Genomic DNA, 7,249 nt, shown 5'->3' with positions numbered 1-7,249 from the left:
TGATTCATTCCGGTCCTATAAAAAAATACTGGAGAGGTCCCAATTATATCACTTACTTCCTCATCCACTAACAATATGTTCGGGGGACAAGCAAAGTATTGACTGCTTTATGAATTATTTAGATCAATACAGTAGTTTCTTAAAATTTACGTTTACAAATAATTATAATGGTATTGCCTATTTGGATTTGTATATTTCTAAGACTGAAATGGGTTTTAAATCAAATATATATAGGAAAAAAATATTTTTCAAACAGCTATTTAGAGTATAATAGCTGTCATCCACGAGCTATGATGAGGAATATTTATAAAGGTCAATGTATCCGAGCAGCACGTATGACCTCTGACTATTCAGATGTACTCAGAGAGATACAATATATACAAGAACTATTTACAAATCGAGGATACCCAGAAGTTATGTTAAACAATATCTCTGCATATGTTATTAAAGAATGGGGTAATAAATTTCCCCCATTATTAGGCAGAGAATTTAAGAACAAAGATGCTACATATGATAACAAGTATGCAAGATGGAATACTCTCCACATGTTGAATTTATTATTAAAAATATTATAAAAAATAATTGGAACATATTGTTAGTGGATGAGGAAGTAAGTGATATAATTGGGACCTTTCCAGTATTTGTTTATAGGACCGGAATGAATTTAAAAAATAAATTGGAACAATCAAGGTCTAAAAATTATAAAACTAAAAGTTTTGGTAGTACTAAAAAATGTGGCTCATGTAAACAATGATGTGAGAGTGTTCAATCTCGCCTTTGTTCTTACACATGGGTTCGGAGCCGATCCTCGGCTCCGTGCCGGCCGACTGCAAGCTCTGCATCGAGAAGAAGCTCGAGGACATCTAATACCCACAATCCCCCTCTGCCTTTACCCCAGATCTAGTTTGCCGCTGCTGCATACGCATCGCTGGAGGCTAGCTCGAGGCTTTACAGATAAGATTTTTATCTATTCTGTTTAAATTTTCAAAAAAACTTATTTTAAATCTAGTTAATTAAAGTTAGAGTACGGTGTGTGAGTGGATTAGGAATTCTCGGTACCTTAGATTAGTTTAACTTAGTTAACTTTCGGGTATAGAGTTTTTCGGGGCCTACCACCCTTACTTGGACACTTTTTGACTAGAAACTTGTTGTAGTCTTGCTTTCTTAAGCAATTAACAATCGGACTTTCAATTACCGGATTTGACATTGTTACTGGATTTGACTATTACTGGACTGGACTGTCTCTGTCATTATGTCTGAGAAAATAAAATCTGGCTTCAAACGTTGTCAGTGTGGCCAAAAGATGTCGGTCACAGACAATCACAGTTCCTGTGTCTACTGTCTTGGCCCTCTCCACTTACAAGAGGACTGCTCTATTTGTCACTCTTTTAGTGGGAGGGTCATGACAGATAGGCGCAGGAAACTGATGGATAGAGGATTGTTGAAACCCTCTTTCCAGGAGGCTCTGGATGCTTTAGACCAGGCATCCAAGTCTTCAAGGTCGGCGCCGGAGCCAAAGTCATCGGCCCGAGCTCTTCGTCTAGTTAGATCACCGGTTCCACAGACTTCGGGCCGAGTGTTCAACTGTTGGCAGTTTCGAGCCTCGAAGTCTTGGAACCGGTGACGGAGCTCCTCCACCGACTCTGCTGAGGTCGGCTCCGTCTTCGATCCCTTCGACTGCTCTTCTAGGCCCCTTTCCGACACCGATGTGGACCGTGTGGTGCAGAAACTGATGGAGCATACGGCCCTGTCCAAGCTTATCTCGGTCTCCTCTCAGTTGATGTCGAGACTTGAAGGCCTGCCACTATCTCCATCTGTTCCTCCTCCGAGACCTGTCCAGTCTTCGAGCCGGAAGAAGCTGAACTGATGATTGTGGAGCCCTCGGTGCCAGAACCGTTTTTCTCGGTCGGCACCGTTCACCTCGACTCCATCCGATCCGGTACCGGAGTCTCGGGGCGAAGATCCGCCCTGGTTCCGGGACCGAGAGTCGGACCGATGTTTCGTTCCGACGCTCCTCGGGCCTCGCACGGATCGATTCGGTTCCGTCCTCGGGTCGGTGCCTTCGCTCCTGTTTCGGGGATTCTTCCCATTTCTTCGGAACCGGGAGATACCTCGACTCGGGACCCGGGGGCCTTCGACCTCATGAGGAAGGTGTTGTCTACCCAGACAACCACATCAGCAGGTACAGCTTCTCCTCCCCACAAAGGACCGTTATCCTCCTCTGCACCCACGGCCACGCCCAAGCTGCCGGGCACCAGTGTCTCAGCCACCCCTGGAGGGTGCCCCCTCTTCCTCGGAGGCTTCTTCGGATGCTCCCCACGAAGAAGTTCCTAGGAAAAGACTGTGTAAGAGGAGACACTTGGATTCTCCACAAGAATCCTTAACATCTGATACTGACTTAGATGAGTCAGAAGGGTCCCCTAACTCACCTTCAGAGGATGTCTCTTTTTCTGACATCTTGGAGATCCTAAAACAGAGAGGTGACTGGCAAGCCCTCCCCCCTTCTGAGGATGAGTCAGTTTTGCTGAAGGCATTTGGTGCCCGCCCTTCCTCCTCCTGGGTCACTCCGCCCTTTGATGAGTTAATGGAATTAATTGCTCGAAGGGCGTGGGAGACTCCTGACACGGTGGAACCAGTCCCTAGGAAGCCGAATATGTACATCACGGCACCACAGGACAAAGCTTACCTCACCAAAGGAGTTCCAGTAGACGCCATGGTGGTGGCAGCGCCACGAAAAAGGAGATGTCGAGTCTTCCTCATCTGTCCATCCGCCTAACAAAGATTCTAGGACCATGGACAGATCACGGAAGCGCATTTTCAGTTCAGCGGCTTTCTATGCGTCCTGAACTATTTGACTCATTTTACACGCTTACAGAGGATCTAGTCAAAGAGTTGGGAGATACCCTCCAGGGTGCTACAGATGCCGCTGTCTCAGAGAAAGTTACAGCGCATCTCAACACCCTTACGTCCATTGTGAACTCGTCCATGAGGCTGATATCCTATGCAGCCGAAGGATCGAGTAGGGCAGCGGCTTCAGCGATTGCTCTTAGAGGCAATCCTGGATGCGCTTATGTTCATTCTTGGAAGCCTTCAAGTCTTCCTTTACTAACGCCCCATTTGATGGAGCCACACTTTTGGCCCTAAAGTAAAGGAGACCCTTACCGGTGTGAACAGGAGGGAAAGACTCTGTCTGCTGTCGGAGTCCGTTTTCCACCCCTTCCAGACCGCACCCCAAAGGGCAACGTGGGAAAATGTGGTTTCAAAACCCCAAGGATCTTTCCCAAACACACAGGGTGATTCCCCTCTAGAGGCAGAGGGGGCAGAGGTGGAAGACGCCGCCCTGCCGGCAGCCCGGGTCCGCAAAACCAAGGTGACAGGGATAACCTCCCTGGCAAACCTTTTCAGCACTCCTGAGAGGAGGCCCGACTGTCCTGCTCTGGAGGCAGTCGGGGGTCGCTTAGCTTTATACCCTCAGGCCTGGCAAAACCTTTCTTCAGACAATTGGGTAAAAAGCGTTGTTACCAGAGGTTACAAAATCCCATTTCTATCCACCCCCATTCCAAAAAGAAAACTCCCAGATGTACCACCCCATCTGCGAGAGCCAGCAGCTACAGAAATTTCAAAGCTGCTAGAAAAAAGAGTCATCCAACCAGTCCCAGCGGACCAAATAGGATTCGAACTTACTCAAGGTTCTTTTTAGTTCCAAAGAAAACAGGGGACTGGAGGCCAATTCTGGACCTAAGCCATCTCAACACCTTTGTCAAGAAGGAAAAGTTCCGAATGGTCACGCTTCAATCGATCCTTCCATTCTTACAGAAGGACGACTGGATGTGCTCAATAGATCTGAAGGACGCATACTACCACATCAAATGGCCAGGGCGTCCAGGGATCATTTGCGCTTCCGGCTGGGAGCCAGTCACTATCAGTTTCGAGTCCTGCCCTTTGGTCTGACCACAGCCCCCAGAGTCTTCACCAAATGCATGGCAGTGGTAGCATCTCATCTGAGGCGCCTAGGATTCCAGGTGTTTCCGTATCTGGACGACTGGCTCCTGTCTGCCACCACCAGGCGTCAACTGATACAAGCCAGGGATTACACCCTACAACTTTGTACACACCTTGGCATTTCAGTAAATTTCGAAAAATCGTTGCTACAGCCATCACAGCATATCTTATTCATAGGAGCGGAATTAGATACACGTCAGTTAGTTCTAAAACTTCCTACAGAAAGAATAGTAGCACTTCAATTCAACATTTCCCTTCTTCTGTCGTCCAGAAGGTCCCCAGCAAAAATTGTTCTGAAAGTTTTGGGTCTCATGGCAGCTTCTCTCATTGCGATACCATTGGGAAGACTGCACATGAGAGTGCTACAATGGCTTCTGTTTGCACAATGGTCATTCCAACAACTTCCACTGACTCACGAAATATTGATAATGAAAACATGCAAATCACACCTAATGTGGTGGTTACAGACTTGCAACCTATCCAGCGGAAGACCATTTGTGCTACCCGCACTGTCAGCTTAATTTATAACCACGGACGCTTCCCCTGATAGGGTGGGGGCATCTTTCAGGGACAGACAGTCCAAGGCGAATGGACCAATCTGGAGTACAATCTGCACATCAATGTTCTGGAGTTGAGGGCAGTGTTTTGGCGCTGGAACGCTTTGCCCCCCTTCTGCCTCCAGGGACCATTGCAGTTCAGCCAGGCCACATGTCCGTAGTCTGGTACATAAGCAAGCAAGGGGAACCAGGTCTTACCAACTATGCAGAGAGGCCATGAGAATTTGGCAATGGGCAGAGTCCACGGTCGCTTTCGATCGCAACGCACATCCCGGGGTCATCCAACGTCATAGCCGACAGGCTGAGCAGGGCAATACTATTGCCTCACGAGTGGTCCCTCAAACAGTCAGTTGCGAAGGATTTTTTTCTAAATGGGGCCAGCCTACCTGCGATCTGTTTGCGTCTCCAATGAACGCCAAATGCAGGAGCTACTTTGCCCTATTACCCCCTCCAGGGGAAGTCCCCAGGGACGCGCTGGTGCACGATTGGCCCCCGGGTCTCCTATATGCTTTTCCTCCATTTCCCCTGATTGCAAAGTTTCTACAGAAAGCAAACAACCTTCAGAGGACTATTATTCTCATTGCTCCGTTCTGGCCTCGTCAAATTTGGTTCCCCTTTCTATTGCATCACCGCATTTGGGGACCTTGGATGCTGGACCCAGAGCCAGATCTACTGACTCACTCGTCAGGAGTTCCTCACCCATCCCTAGAATCTCTCCATCTAGCAGCTTGGCTGCTCTGCTTCCCTTTCTAGCCAGGTCGGTTCCCCATCAGCGGTTCAAGATATTTTAGTAGCTTCTCATAAAGTTTCCACTACAAAGACTTACACCAGTAAGTGGAAACGTTTTGTCTTCTGGGCGGAGTCACATCAGTTGGACCCTGTTACAGCTCCGTTGAACAAGGTTTTAGAATTCTTGACTGAATTATTTCATGAAGGAGCTTCCCCGGCTACTTTAAGAGTACAGTTAGCTGCCATTTCTAACTATCATGTAGAAGAAAGTGGTGCCTATTATGGCTCACAGACTTTGTAAAGCCTTTTTAAAAGGTTCTTTTCATATCAGACCACCAGTCAGAAGTCCAACATCACCGTGGAATTTAAACTTATTGCTCTCTAAATTGATGTTACCACCCTTTGAACCAGCTTCAAGTTGCACTTTGAAATTTTTGTCATGGAAAACATTATTTCTAGTGGCCATTACATCTGCTAGACGGGTGTCTGAGCTTCAGGCCCTTTCGGTCAAACATCCTTATTTAATTTTTCATTCGGACAGAGTATCCCTACGCACTAATCCATCCTTTCTTCCCAAAGTTTGTTCTTCTAGTAATATTAATCAGTCCATCGAATTACCCACCTTCTTTAAAAAACACTCTAATAAATTGGAGTATATGTTGCACAAACTAGACGTCCATAGACAACTCAGATTTTATTTGGATAGAACAAAAGATCACAGGAAATCTGATCAACTATTTGTAGCTTTTGCTGACAGCAGAAAGGGTCTTGCAGTTACGAAACGAACTCTTTCTAAGTGGCTAACTGACTGTATCATTTATGTTTATGAAGCTTCTGACCAAACATTATCAGCAAAACCCAGAGGACATTCTACCAGATCAGTTTCTACATCCTTGGCTCACGCAGCTCGCTTACCTTTAGATACTATTTGTGCGGCTGCTACTTGGGCTAAACCACATACATTTATTTCTCATTACAAAGTGGACAGGGTTTCTAGGGATAGGGCAACCTTTGGTTCCACTGTGCTCAAGAACGTTCTCCCTTGAGTTCCTTAGGATCATGGAGCTAGGGACGCTACCCATGTGTAAGAACAAAGGCGAGATTGAACACTCTCACATAAAGAAGTTATGTCCTTACCATAACGTTCCATGTGGAGTGTTCATCTCGCCTTGGTTATTACACTCCCACCCTTCCCACCCTTAGGAAGAACGTTCAATTTGGTGCCTGGTCTGGAGTATTCTCCTTCTGCTGTTGCAGTATTAGTGTTACTATCATACTCTTGGTATGTTTGTATATATGTACTTTTATGTATATAGTTGGCATGTGTGCGTGCTTTATGTCTGGTTTGCTTGCAAACTAGATCTGAGGTAAAGGCAGAGGGGGATTGTGGGTATTAGATGTCCTCGAGCTTCTTCTCGATGCAGAGCTTGCAGTCGGCCGGCACGGAGCCGAGGATCGGCTCCGAACCCATGTGTAATAACCAAGGCGAGATGAACACTCCACATGGAACGTTATGGTAAGGACATAACTTCTTTTTACGTTATATTAGAAATTTCTAAGGGGTAATTGTAACACGAAGAATATAATATATTTAGCAAAATGCAGTTCCTGTCCAGGATTTTATGTACAGCCAGCAAATGGGCTATAGTATACATACAGTTCAAAACAATTGTGCAGGAGGGTGTAAATGCCTACTAGTGGTAATAAGCAGCAAAAGCTTTATAAAAATTATCAAATCAGACAAAAGTCCATAATTTAATAAAATAAATGTATAACCATAGTGTTAGGTTGACATACATTCTATTCTCACAGCATAAAGCAGGTAAATAGTGCTGCAGTACTACAGGGGGAGGGGTACTTTCTCAGTTTTACATTGACTGTATAAGCAGTACTGCGCAAGGGTCTGAAATAAAGCTACAGAAAAAAATAAACAACAAGGGTCTGAAATAAAGCTACAGAAA

The sequence above is a fragment of the Protopterus annectens genome, chromosome 9.part0, assembly GCF_019279795.1.
Source record: "Protopterus annectens isolate FY-2018-M chromosome 9.part0, PAN1.0, whole genome shotgun sequence".
Classification (NCBI taxonomy): domain Eukaryota; kingdom Metazoa; phylum Chordata; order Ceratodontiformes; family Protopteridae; genus Protopterus; species Protopterus annectens.
This window is presented reverse-complemented; position numbering follows the sequence as displayed.